Source organism: Prionailurus bengalensis, chromosome B2, assembly GCF_016509475.1.
Source record: "Prionailurus bengalensis isolate Pbe53 chromosome B2, Fcat_Pben_1.1_paternal_pri, whole genome shotgun sequence".
NCBI lineage: Eukaryota > Metazoa > Chordata > Mammalia > Carnivora > Felidae > Prionailurus > Prionailurus bengalensis.
In genome coordinates this window covers 134,180,457-134,195,264 of record NC_057349.1, presented here as the reverse complement: position 1 = coordinate 134,195,264, position 14,808 = coordinate 134,180,457, and positions in this window count along the sequence as shown.

Sequence of the window (14,808 nt, the reverse complement as noted above, 5' to 3'; positions counted from 1 at the left end):
AAGTCTTCCTTAGGGTTTCTCTTCCCCTCTCACCCCTGTGTCTAACCCGTCTGCAAATCCTAAAGGCTCTGAATCTGACTTGCTTGGCTACCACTCTGGTCCACCACCTCTCTCCCCTGGAGGACTGCAGCGGCCTCCTATATAGTTATGTTCAGGTTCAGCTGCGTATAACTAAAAAATCCCAAATAGCGATGGCGTGGGCAATATGGGAGGGCACATCTCTCTGCTGTGAAACAAGTCCAGAAACAGGCAGTGCAAAGTTGGTGAGGCATCCCGCTCTCACCAGGGACCTATCGGAGCTTTCTGTCCCACCATCCTCATTTGGAGGGTCACCTGACGAGTCACGATGTCCACTGCAGCTCCAGCCATTATGTTTACATTCCCGGCCGGTCACAGGAGGAAGCAAAAGAGGAAAAAAAAGGCCTCCTCCCAATGGAGTAAGCTCTTTTTATGCAGCACTCCAAAAATGCTACCAATCATCTTCTTACAGTTCTTTGGCCAGAACGTAGTCACAGGACTATGGTCCGGTTCTGAGAGAGAGCCAAGAAATAGAGATTTCAGCTGGGCACAGGGCTGCTACCAGAAAAAAAATCGGGGTTCTAGCACTAAAATAAGAAAGGACAGGTGGTGATTAAGTGGCAACCAGTAGTCCTGGCCATAACTCCTTCCTGCTCCCAGCTTTTCACTGGATACTCATCCCCCACATAGCAGACGGAATGTAACTCCCCTGCTCTAAACTTGCCCACGGCTCCCAAAACACTCAGAGGCAAAGCCAAAGTCATTTCCGTGCCCTACAAGACCCTATGCAATCTGGCCCCATTGTCTTCCTAGCCTCATCTCCGATCATTTTCCCTACTCCACCTGCCCCATCGCTGTTCACTAGACAGACAAAACTTGCTCCTCTATCAGGGCCTTCACAGCTGTGGTTCCCTCTGCCTAGAAGGTTCTTTTCCCAGATCTGCACATAGCTTGCCCTTGACTTCCTTCCAGTCTCTGGCAAGTGTTACTTTATCAAAGCAGTCTTCCCCGACTACCGCATACAGAATGCACACACACCTGCATTCCTTATTTCCTTAACCCCCTTTAACTTTCTCCATGGAATTTACCATAGTCCAAAATGTTGGTATTTTTTATTTGGTGTGTATGTCTCCTCCCTGGAAAACAAGAACCAGGGGGCTGTGATTGTGTCTCATTCATGAACTGCTCTTTCCCCAGCACCTAGGATAGTGCTGACAGGTAGTGGTCATTCAATAAATATTTATTGAAAGAAAAGTTAGTTTTTAATATGAAGGAATTGAATGAAGCTCATGGAGTCAGATCTCATTATTCCATGTCTGCCCAATTGGGGATGAGAGGTAGAGGGAATGGAGAGCAGGTCTGCATCTCCTAGAACATCCAAATGATCATTGAAGGAATTCTTTGAGGTTAAAACTATATTTATTGAAAGGAAGAGTGGATGGGAGGAGGGAAAAGAAGAAAGAAGGGACAGAGGAATGAAAGGAGGAAAGAAGGGAGGAACCTTCATCGCCTCCATGACCCCTAGTCTAATTAGCAGTTTAGCCATACCCTGGGATTTGGAATGCCTCATGGAATAATAAAAGGAACGCAAACCCATGAGTTTTGCCTGCTGCTACCATTCGCCTTGGCGAAGTCTTATCTTCAAGACTGTTGTTCATTTCAGGGATTGAGGAATTCACTCTCCCGGAAGCCCAGCTCTTTGAGTTTTGGCTTTAGAAGACCACTGGGGCTACGTTTGTATCCTCTTTCTCTCACTGCCCTACTCAAAGTAGGTCCGTTTCCAGGAAAGTGTTTGAGCTAGACGGTCCGTATTATAAGGATGATAAATCACAAGCCAGCCTGATCTGTTCCTCTGCATTGGAATTGTGCAGTCAAATGAGAGAACAGGGTCTTAATAAGATTAAAATATCTCTGGCTTCCGGTCTCGTGGATCTCTGGTCATCGTGTCTATGGGAACTTGGTCTTGGGTTCTCTGTACACTCTCCACTGTGCAGCACACCCTCCGAACTAGCTACACACATCAAGAACAAAGGTGCTTTCCAACCAAGCACGCTCATTACTCTTCTCCCTCTCCTGAGGAGACAAGGCATAAACACGGAAGCAAGCAAGCCAAGAAAGAGAGATAGCATTCAACAAAAGGGACTTTTAAATCTCAGATGTCTTGTGATGAATAATAATAGCCACACTGTGTTAGTCTCACAATATTCCTAGCATATTCTAATCACTTTACATGAATTAAGTCATTTGATCCTTACAATGTCATGCTGTAGGTGCTCTTGTCTTCCCCACTTTACAGATGAAGATACAGACCATAAGAACAGGGAATATTAGCTGTGGGAGATCTGGTCTGGGATGGCTTCCTGGAAGAGGTGGAACACAAACTGCATTGCAGAGTGAGTAGGACTTATAACTGGGCAGTAGCCCAGAAGGCATTCCAAGTAAAGAGAACTGACTGAGAAAGATTGCAAAATGTGTTTGCGGGGCAATGACGAGAAGAAAGGTGGAGATCTGTGGCTGCATCATTGCTACGAACGGGGGACCTCAATCACAGGAAACCAACTGTAGTTCGTCCAGAGGTTCTTTAGAGATTCCTCCCCTGTGCCAGTGCCCATGGGCTCTTAGCTCTCAGCAAGCGTTCAGCAGAAACTCTTGATTCTATTTCAGTTAAACAGATGCTGCTGAGAAAATAATGCCAACATAGGGAGTGCACAAAAGACAGGCATGGCTTACCTTTTTGCAGAAAGAAACCACTTATCCAAACAGGTACTGTAACTATAGACTGTGTTTCATCGTCCTAACCTAACACCGTGAAAGTCTAATTCCTCCACCTCTGAGAAAAGGGAGGGCCTCCAACAGACTTTTTTCTTTCCATCGTGAATTTTCTTTTTTTTTTTTTTAATTTTTTTTTTAACGTTTATTTATTTTTGAGACAGAGAGAGACAGAGCATGAACGGGGGAGGGGCAGAGAGAGAGGGAAACACAGAATCGGAAACAGGCTCCAGCTCTGAGCCATCAGCCCAGAGCCCCACTCGGGGATCGTGACCTGAGCTGAAGTCGGACGCTTAACCAACTGCGCCACCCAGGCGCCCCATGAATTTTCTTTAAAAGTCTTTGTTTAGTGCCTATTAAAAGCCTAAAAAATTAAGTTTGTTTATAAGCAAAGAAAAACATGTTTAATATGTCCAAGTGTTGACTGTCTTACCTTAAAAGGTAAGAGCTATATCACTTTAACAGTGCAGATTGCTGTTTGGATCATATTTTTAGATCTCTTGGCAGTACAAATGATTACACTAACCTCAGAGTGAATTGTCTGGCTGATTTATTTTTCAGCATGCTCAGAAGAGGTTCTATACTGTATCCAAGTTTTTATTTATATTTTTCTTACAAAAATTCTTGACTAGACTCTTCATCTATGATAATATAGCTTAGAATTATATATTCCTTTCAATCATGCAATAAATCAACATTTAGCACTGTTATGTGCCTATCACTCTGTTAATTACAATAAAGCAAAACAGCAAAGTATAACACCAGATGTTCAGCCTTCAAAGAATTTGCAGTCTTTTCAGGAAGACAGGAGTGCCATAAGTGCAGAAATTTGACAATAATGCGAGGCATTATTGAATACTAAATTGCTTGCTACATACCGTAAGTAGTAAAGTCATTAAAATCTTTAGAGAAGTTCAATAGTCAATTCATGTCCAAAAGGAATAATTTTTCTTTGATTTTTAAAGTTGTCTTACAAACCTTTGTCCTTTGAGTATGAAAGTGATTTTTAGATTTGAGACTGGCTTGCCAGCAAATACAATGAATAAAGTTAGATGATCGAATTGGTGACTATTTTTGGTCCCAGAGTGGTAGGATTCTGAATTCATGGTTATGAGTTCCATGTGTAGCTTTCACATTGACTGTATCTGATGCACATTGGTGGGGAGGAAGCCAGATGTCAGGCTAGGGAGATGGAGGGAGGAGTCTGTAGGGGGCAAGGACAGCCTGGCAGAGTGGGAACTTACATGGAGCCTTTAGAGACATTATTTCCAATAACTAGCTGAGTGATTCTTTTTCAGATGGACTTTGTGTAGAACTTCATGTAATGCAATGTTATTGGTCTATTATGAAATATGCCTGGTGCTTTTCATGCAGCTGAGCACAAATATAAATTCTACTCTATTCATTTATCACAAGATTTTTTTTTTTTTTGCTTTTAATTAGTTAGACCGGTGATTTGATGGACTCCTCTGCCTTGCTTAAAAAGCATGACAATAAAGTAATAGGATGGCTTTCTTTTTACTTGTTAATCCAAATGAGTGTTGTCACCCTCACATTGTGGATATTTGTTTAAATCCCAATGCCATCGCTTAAAATATGAAAATATGACACTTTCTTTATTTCCTGTTAACTGATCACATCTTACTCCAGAGGCCTAGTCCCTCGAGCGGTAGGGGTTAGGGATGGCAGGAATCTGTCTAGCTCAGCTCTTCTATCCAGCCCTTCTGGTTGTAAACAATCTCTTTCAGGTTACACTTACTACACTTGGTCCCTTTGGGGTCAATATTCTGTCAAATTTAAGCTGAAAATTCCCTGCAATGGCCCCCCTCTTCCCCGCAAAGATGGTTCTGTGTAGGAGCATGTAATGTGTCACTGAGACAGGTGTGGCTGCTGTGGCTCACAGTCTCTGATGCCCTGGTGACTCCAGTCCCTGCAGTCCACGGCTGGCGACCTCTCCACTTGCTCTCTGCTTCCCACTGGCGTGGCTCCTAGTGCACAACCACCTGTGCTGCAAGATCTTCTGTTGCATGAAGTGACCACCAGCTCTGAATAGCCAGTCGCCTTCTGTTGGCCCTCTGCTACCTCGAGGGAGCATAGGAATTTTTCTGGATCTTGCTGTGTCTTACTTATCTTAGGTAGATTTGAGGAGCCATCTCAGGGCTTCGCTGCTTAGAATCTGTCCTCGAGGAGCGCCTGGGTGGCTACGTCGGTTAAGTGTTGACTCTTGATTTCAGCTCAGCTCATGATCTAACAGTTGGTGGGATCAAGCCCCACACCGGGCTCTGCACTGGCAGTGTGGAATCTGCTTGGGATTCTCTCTCTCTCTCTCTCTCTCTCTGCCCCTTCTCTGCCCTCTCTCACCCTCAAAATTAATTAATTAATTAGTTAAAAATAAAATCAATTAATAATAAACAATCCATCCTCAGCCACTTCTAACCTCTGGCTGATTGGCACTATGATTCTCCAGAAGGCTTAATACCTCCTGCATCTGTTCCAAGGAAGGATGAACAAACCCTACCGTTCTGAGAATGCCCTTGTGTTAGTCATTGCAGGCTGCCATACCAAAATACCACAGACTGGTGGCTTAAACAACAAGCATTTATTTGTCACAGTTCTGAAGGCTGGGAAGTCCAAGGTCAAGACATCGGCAGATCCAGTGTCTGATGATAGCTTGCTTCCTCATCTGTATCCTTAATGGCTCTTTGGTTGGGGCAGGGGTGAAAGAGAAGGAGAGGGTGCGAGAGAGAGGGAGAGATATTGATCTAGTCTTCTCCTCTTCAGTCCAAAGAAGCCTCAAATTATCCAGTGGTTTCCAAACTTCCCTGAACAGTAGTATTTAGACCTGGAGTGGGAGAGCCAAGACTAATGTTTCTCATAACCTGCCTTTTTTTCTCTCTTTCTCTATCTTCCAACTCAGCCCCCGTGAACCTAAAATGCGTTCTTTGTCAATGTTAACAAAACAGCTAAAGGCAAAGAAACTAGAAGGCCAAGATAATAATTCAGGGAAATAATTCAAACTATACCATCTTCATTATGCATCTTTGGGCCTTATATTTCTGAATTTCCCTTTGTGTTGTCAGTTTCTTGAAGGGCACGTATCTTCATCCTTTGAAGACTGATTTGATTTTTAGAGACAGCCAGAAGTATTCCAATGCAAACATGGTGAATAAAACGGATGAGATATTTGATCTCATCATAGACAAAGGCGTTGATAGGAGGGAAGAAAAGGAACCACAGGGCAAAGACAGAGACAGAAAGCAGCTGGGGAGTTAATCTGGTCTATGGGACAAAAATGCACTGAAAACAGTCAGGAGCTGGTAACACCTGCCCTTTCCCGTCCATTCTCTTGAAAGCCTACCTAACTTAAGTATGCAGTCCAGTGGTACGTTTCAATGAGAGGGCAGCAAAAAACACTCAGTGACCAACAAGCTATTGCTTACATTTCAACTCCTATGCATTGACACGACTTATGAAAACTTAGCTTTTAGCTTATCCTTAAGGATAAATGTATTTAAAACCAAAAGTTGCACTGCATAGCTATTCCCAAAGGCTGACCTCTGTTATATCATTGGCCACCTAAAGGCTCTGTTGGAAACTGTGCAGTATTTTCTCTATTTTTTTACAAATTGTAATAGACCATTTGTATAGATGGAGTGAATAGAGAAAAAATTTAAGTCAGATACTCACCAGTTGCTTTCATGTGATTTTTCAGCTACCTCTTACTCAGCCACGTAGCTACAGAGTTGCATCTCTGGCCAAACTTAATTCCTCATTTCCAAAATCCTTGTCAATTCACAATGTTAAGCTGGCACTCTCCTCATTTTAGAGGTCATTGTCTGGTGTTAATGTGTAAGAGTCGAAATCGATGTAGAAGTGATATCCTTTTTCCTCCCTTCTTAACAATGTCATTAGTCCTTGTTCAATGGGCATGTCACATACCTTCCTGTCTTCTTAGAGAAAAATATTGCTCAAGCTTTGCAAAGTACTTTAAACTAATTTTTTGAAGATCAGCCAAAAACTGAACTATGAAGATAGAGAGTCAGCTCTCCGGTAAAAAATTTTAGCACAATAAAGATTCCCAAGGTCGTGGTACTAGAATATGTAAGAAAATATTAGAGTTTGAAGTATAATCTTCCAGCTCTGCAAATTACTAGCTTTCCGACATAAGGTCAATTACTGAACCTCTTTGTACCTCAGTTTCCACTTCTATAAAGAATGGATAATAAGATCTATACTCCTCGGCTCCCAGAGCTCTTAACTGGTTCGGTATGAGACTTACCTGGTAGAAGAAACACATCACCAGCTGGCTGGTTTTCTCTTTATGCAGGGAGGTGAAGCAAGAAATTATCCTGCCCGGGGAAGATGTGATGCCAAAAGTATGGCAATGCAAACTCTTACAAAGAGCAGGAATATGGAGAGTGGAAGAAACATGGGTCTTGGTCTAGAACTTACCTGGGGATGAATGTGATCTCAGGCACGTGACCTGAGTGTGCTCTGAGCCTATCACCATTATCCACAAGATGCAGCAAAGACCTAGCATTTAGTGATGAAGTTAAATACACTTTTACAGTGCCAGGTACACGTAAGCTGGAATGCAAAAGAATTATTTGTAGAGATGAGGAAAGTAGAATACAATGAATTTACATAACCTGCCCAAATTTATATTATTTGCAGGAGGCAACACTAGACCATAAACACTGATCTTACGAGTCTATAATACTTTTTCTATAATGAAGTAAATTTTATTTGGGTCAAACCTCTCTGAGGATCTGTCACACCTATGAACTCACTCCCCCCAAACATGCACATCCATGGACCTTCTAAGGGACCATGGACCCAGATTAAGACCCCCTGTACTATAAACTGTGGTCTCTCCTAAATACTTCCAGTGAATTTACCAAATTCTTAGATCATTTTCATCCTTATATCAAAAGACTAGGGCAGATTACTTGGTGCTAAAGATGTATGGAAAGCCTTTAAGTGATATTGGAAATATTAAATCTTTCCTCAGACTGTCATGGTGTATGGGTTGGAAGGGAGAGTCTCCTGAAGGCTGTGTGGACAAGGAAGTCTTCTCTGAGAAGTTGGCATTTGAGCTGTGACCAAAAGAATGAGAAGGAGCAGCCTGGAGAAGATCTGGAAAACAAGTGCTCCATGCATGGGTAACAGCCCATACAAAGACCCCAAAATGGAAATGAACTTGTGCACCACTATCACTATGCTGGGAATGGGCTAACCAAGAGGGCAAGTGACATGAGGTGAGACTGGAGAGGCAGGTAGATGGTGTCAGTCCCTAGAGTCTTGTAGACCAAGGTAAAGAGTTTGGCTTTTATTCTACACGCGATGGAAAACACTGGAGAGGTTAGGAGAGTGACTTAATCTGATTCATGATTTTAAATGATTATTTGGGCTGCTGGGTGGAAATGAGTCATCAGGGGGCAGGAGTAGAAAAAGAGAGATGCATAATCCAGGAAAAGGATGATGCTGGCTTTGCTCAGGGTGGTAATGATGAAAAAAGGTAACACATCTGGGATATGGTTTTTGGAGGTTATGGTTCTCAGACTAGCCAGCGAGGAGGTAAAAGAAAGAGTAAAGTTAAGGATGATACCTAAGCTTTTGCCAGAGCAACTGGGATTTAAGGTTCAAATGTTTCTCGAAGCACAGGAGCCTGGAACAGGAGGATTCGGGGAGGAGTGGGGGAGCAAGCAATGAGCAGTAATGATCAGCCCTGTTAAGTGGGCAGTTAGATATATGAGTTAAGAGCTCCAGGGAAAGATCCTGGCTAAAGATGCAAATGTAATGTTATTTCTATCTAGATGGTATACAAAATAATATGATTGCATAAAATTAGCTCTAGAAGCATGTAAACAGAAAGAATAGAAGATGACACAGACATAGCCTGGGAGAAGTCCAACATTAGAAGTCCAACAGCAGAACTAGAGCCAGCAATGGGACTGAGAAAGACCAGGTAGAAAGGTAGGACGAAAACCAGGAAAGGGTTGTGTCACAGAAGTCAAGGGAACAAAAGTATTTCAAGAAGAACAAAATGATGAGCTGTGTCAAATGCTCCCAGGATGTTGTAGCAGAGACTGCTAATTGTCCCCTATAACCAGTTTCTCCATTGTTCTTTGAGTAACAGGAACCAGTGAGTTCTAACTGGGCACATGGCCACCCATACAGAGACTGCATTCACCAGTTTCCTTTGCAGCTAACCGTGGCCTTGTGTCTAAGTTCCAGTTGCGAGAAAAAAAGCATTTATGCAAGCTGCTAGATTTGGTCCTAAAATATCAAGTGTGCATTCCTCCATTCTCTTTTCCTGGTTCTCATAACTGGAACGTGGACATGGAAGTGACCCAACTTTCATCATGCACGTGAAGACAGTGCTCTAAGGAATGTCAGAGAACGTGATGAAAGAAACCTTGATCCCTGAATGCTCTTGTGAAGTAGAACCGCCCATCTGCTGTGGATGGCCCACCTTCCTCTGGATTCTCTTGTGAAAGAAAGAAATTAACCTCTCTCTGGAATCACTGTCTTTTGGGCTATCTGTTTAGAAGCTTAGTCTATTCCGTAGCCTATATACATATCAAGAAAGTGGCAGAGAGGCGATGCGTAGCTGATTAGTGACTGAAAATTTCAGAGGTATCAACGGGACACAAACCTGCTAGGAGTATATTGAAGAAATCATCCATTCTCTCATTCATTCAAGACATTTATTGAGTTTTTAATATGTGCCACACCCTCTCCTAAGCTCTGGGATATAGCAGAGACCAAGAGAGATAATGCCCTTGCCTTCATGGAATTTGCATTCTAGTGGATACAAATGGTAAACACACAAACAGATAACAAATAAACAGGCAAATACACAGGCCAGGTAGTAATATGTGCTAAGAAGTAAATACAGTGGAGAGAGTGGATAGGAAGTGCTACTTTGGGTAGAGTGCTCAGGGGAGGACTTTTAGAGGAGATTATTTTTTAGTAGATTTGAATAAATGGGGATTAGGGAGAAAGCTACGAGAAAATTTCGGGCGAGAGTACATCAAGCAGAGGGAACAGAAAGTACGGAGGCTGCAAGGCAGGAATTCACTTGTTCAAGGACTGGCAAGCAATCTGATGTGCTCTGGAGCACAGTGAAAGAGACAGAAAGCAGCAGAACATGAACATGGAAAGAAAGGAGGCTGCCAGGGCGTGGAAGTCCTTGTAGGCAAGAGCAAAGGGTTCCAATTTTATTGTAGGTATGATGGGAAGCCATTGGAATAATCATAGAGGATTTAAGCAGATTTTGCATTTTAAAGTATTGATCCTGGTACAATTTAAAGAACTGAACGTAGGGATAGGGGTAGAATCAGTTGGTTGAAGTAACCCAGGCTAGAGATGATGGTGGCTTGGACTGGAGTAACAATGATGAAGGTGGTGAGAAGTGGCCTTATTTGGAGAGCATGTGTGCTGGGGTTGCTTATAGAATAGCTATAGAAACATCTTTGAGATGATCTGCTATGTAGGGGAGCAGAGAAATGGGTCAATAGCTGGAAAGTTTAGAGGCATCTACAAAGAGTATAGGAGCATACTCTTATCCTAGAGCCAGGATCTCTGCTCTCTGTCTCTGTCTCTCTACTTCTCTCTGTCTCCTTTGTCTGTTCCCTCTCTAGTAGGAGATACTGGAGTTAGTCTGGTGATGGGGATGATCCAGTGGAAAGGGATAAATTGATGCAGGAAAGACAAGTGATATGTGCAGGAGGAGGATGGATCTAGAACTACGTGGAGGGTTTGGTCTTTAACAGGAGCAAAGACTTTCTCCCTTGGAAAAGGGAGCATGTGTTGGAAATTTCCTGGTAGAAGAAATAAAGTCTTGTGTGATGGTATCTGCTTTATCAACGGAATATGAGGCAGCTCAGTGTGCAGATAGGGTCAATGAAGAGGTAGGAGGTTTGACTAAGAACACACTGTGGCATGATTATTTCAGAAAGTGAGAAACACGCGCCTGAAGAGAGGGGCAGAAGGATTGCTGAACAGCATTGAGCTCATTTGAAATGGGTGGTTCTGAGCTTAAAGTGAATCCAATCGGCACCAGTGTTGTGTTTTCTGGTGGCCCAGTTCAGTTTGCTTGTGTGCAGGTGCTGAGAAAGGGTTCATTATTGCTTACCCTTCGCTGGGGCTTTACTAGGGAAATGGAGAGAAGGCAATGGTGTTAAGGGTGTTTGCAAAAAAGAGGGTATGGTGGCCGACCCTGGAGTCTAAACCAGCTGAAAAGAAAAATAATCAAATGCAGGGAACAATGATGCACATTTTATGGGCCCCAAATTAATACAATTTGGGGGCCCTCTTAAATCAAAGAATAGAAAATGATAAATCCAGAATTAGGTATGAGAGTTCATCTTTATTTAAAATGACAAAAACAATTATAAGAAATTATGAAGTTTATAAAGCGGATTGATTTTGTGTGTCCATTTGACTGGCTCTGGGGTGCCCAGATAGCTGTTAAAATGCTATGTCTGGGTGTGTCTGCGAAGGTATCTCCAGAACAGATTAGCATTTGAATTATTGAACTGAGTGAAGCAGATGGCCGCCCAACATGGGTGGGCATCATCCAGTCTGTTGAGGACCTAACAGAACAAAAAAAGGAAGGAAGGGCAAATTTGCCTTCTCTGCTTGTGCCGAGATATCCCTCTTCTCTTGTCCTTGGACACTGGTGCTCCTGGTTCTTGGGTTGGGGTACACAGATCTGGACTTTCACCACCAGCTCCCCAATACTCAGACCCCTTTGGACTCAAACTGAATTCTACTACAAGCTTTCCTCATTCTCCAGCCTGCAGATGTAGACCATGGGACTCCTTGGCTTCCATTAACTGTGAGTCAACTTCTAGAAAAAACACCTCTTATATACACCTATATGTATCCTACTCATTCTATTTCTCAGGAAAACCCTGACTATATTTTTTTTTCAACGTTTATTTATTTTTGGGACAGAGAGAGACAGAGCATGAACGGGGGAGGGGCAGAGAGAGAGGGAGACACAGAATCGGAAGCAGGCTCCAGGCTCCGAGCCATCAGCCCAGAGCCTGACGCGGGCCTCGAAATCCCGGACCGCGAGATCGTGACCTGGCTGAAGTCGGACGCTTAACCGACTGCGCCACCCAGGCGCCCCAGGGATACCATTCTTAATTGTCACTGTTAAATATCTCACAGCCTGCACTGATGGGTCTCAGTTTAAGTCCTTGGCCCTTTTTGCTCGAAGTTACGGTCTTCTTCCCCTTTGTGTTTTATGTATTATTAGGCTTAAAACTTTTGCTTGTTATATTTTAAGGTGAAGAGGAGCAAAATGTACCACTACAGATTATGCTTCTTTGGCATATTATTTCTCTTAAGCTGGCAATTTTTAAGCAACAGCAAACACAGATGAAGCTCTGAAAACTAAGTGGAAGTTACCCTTTTTCTAAGACACATTTGCATTCCTAGGAAAAAAATCTCCATTTGTAAGGGCTTCTCCCTCTCTGTACAGTAGTCTCCTCCTCATCCACAAGGGATGTGTTCCAGGAACCCCAGTGGAAGCCTGAAACCATGGATGGCACTGAACCCTGTATGTACGCCATGCTTCTTCCTACACATACGTACCCATGATAAAGTTAAATTTATAAATTAGGCATAATAAGAGATTACCAACAATCACTAATAAAATAGGATAATTATAACGGTATACTGGAATAAGAGTCATGTGAATGCAGTCTCTCTCTCTCTCTCTCTCTCTCTCTCTCTCTGACAATATGATACTGTACACAGCCTTCTTGTGATATTTGGGGTGATAAAATGCCTACTCAGTGAGCACTGCCGTGATAAGATGAAGTGAGGTGAATGACATCGGCATGTGACCTCATGTTAGGTTGGCGGTGACCTCAGACTTTATATCAGAAGGCAGACCATCTGCTTCCAGACCATGGTTGACCACAGGTGACTGGAACCATAGAATAAGGGGGCCACTGTATCAGGAAGAGCAGGACTCTAAATCTCTAGAAACTCCTGTCAGTGGGGAAGGCAATGACTTCATTCTGCATAACAACCTGACCCTATTTACCATGTTTTTCCTGCTCACTACTTTGTCTTTAGCTGGAGATGGTATTTAAGGTGGTGGCTTAGGTCATTTCAAGGATGGACTCAGTTCTCCGAGCTCCCTCCCATGTATTTAGGAAGTTTACATGTTATTAGACATTTGTTTGTTGTACTGTTAATCAGTATTTGTATTACAGGAGTGTTTCCATGAAGAACCTAAAAGGGTAGAGGAAAATAATTTGTCCTCCTCCACGAAGGCCTGGTTGGAAAGTCTCTCTGAGCACATACTCACCACAAAAAAATACCTGACCATATGAATTCCTTGCTAGAGCCCCTTCCAGGCCTTGCAAAGGGTCTTGGAGGGGTGCCAAAACGCTTAAGCTTTGCCAGCTTCCTGGTAAACCTGCCTCTGGCTCAGACGGAGCTCCCGGAAGTACAGATGAACTTTTAAAAGATTGCTTTCCTGAGGCGCCTGGGTGGCTCCGTCGGTTGAGCGTCGGACTCTTGATTTTGGCTCAGGTCATGATCCCAGGGATCGAGCCCCACGTCAGGGCCTGTGCTGAGCATGGAGCCTGCTTCAGATTCTCTCCCTCTACTCCTCTCCCCTACTCGTGCGCTCTCTCCCTCTCTAAACCTAGAGGAAAAAAAGATGGCTTTCCTTACTGAGAATCCAGTCCTCCACAACTTCTTCTGCTGCCCCACCGTCCCTGACTTTCTGTTTCCCTTCAGGCCCTTGTACCACCTGCGCTCATAGTGGGGGGTGTGTGCTGAGTAGTGGAAGGAGGAGGGCAGGTCAGGATTGGCCAGGAAAGCATAAGTCCAAATCTTTGGACCTCATACTTGGGTCGGCGGTTTCTTTGAGGCTTGATTTCTGGTTCATCACGGGCTTGGAGTTCACTCTGCAGGGTACGAGTGAGGACACAAATGAGAAGAAATACATGGGAAAAGAAAACCATACTACTATTTCACAATGCAATCCAGCCGAAACCGGGTAAATGAATTTAAAATAGCTCATGGGTACTTGATTTCTCAGAAGATGAACAGCCCCATAGAGCTGTTATTGCTGTTGAAACTGGGCTTATAACTAAATCTCTCTGCAGGGCTTGCCTTCCTGGAAGGCCCCCAACATTTACTTCTGTCTTCCTCTATGAAGGCCAGCCAGAACGTGCTTCCTCAGTAAGATCTACAATCGCAGATCTACTTGAAATTCCCCCAGTTGGAATATCCCCTTCAGTTCTTTCAGGAAGCTGGTTACCATGTAACTTTTATCTGGAACAGATGCATTAACCTAGTTTAGCTTCTAAAGTCAATTTAGCCAACAGTCTACTTAGGGCACTAAGTAGAAATGTGAGCGAAAACGGGTAGGTTTTGATGCTGCAGTACCATCAGGAAAGCTGAGAGCAATGAGATAGTGGGGGGGGGGTCAAGAATAGCAGAAAACAGGGGCGCCTGGGTGGCTTAGTCGGTTGAGCATCCGATTTAGGCTCAGGTCATGATCTCAACGCTGGTGAGTTCGAGCCCTGCGTCAGGCTCTATGCTGACAGCTCAGAGCCTGGAGCCTGCTTCGGATTCTGTGTCTCCCTCTCTCTGGGTCCCTCCTCTGCTTACTCTCTCTCTCTCTCTCTCTCAAAAGTAAACACACTTAAAAATTTTTTTTAAAATAGCAGGAAACACAACATACTTCACAACTGACCCTAACTCGAAATGTGAACCTCCATAAGGTTGTCCTCTTAGCTGCTTGGGAAGTGAACTTATTCCTCAAATCAGGAATTTGAGGGGAAATTTTTCAGGCTGAGAACGTAAACAACTCCATTGAGAGGAAGTATTATTTACAGAAGGTATTCTTTTAATTTGATGGGAAAAGTGGACAAACCTAAAACCCCCCGCTACCAAACTAACATCTGTAGAAATTCTGTATAGGAGATACTAGAATATATGCCCAAATGTAAGTGAAAGATTCCCTTAGAAAATGGTTAATTA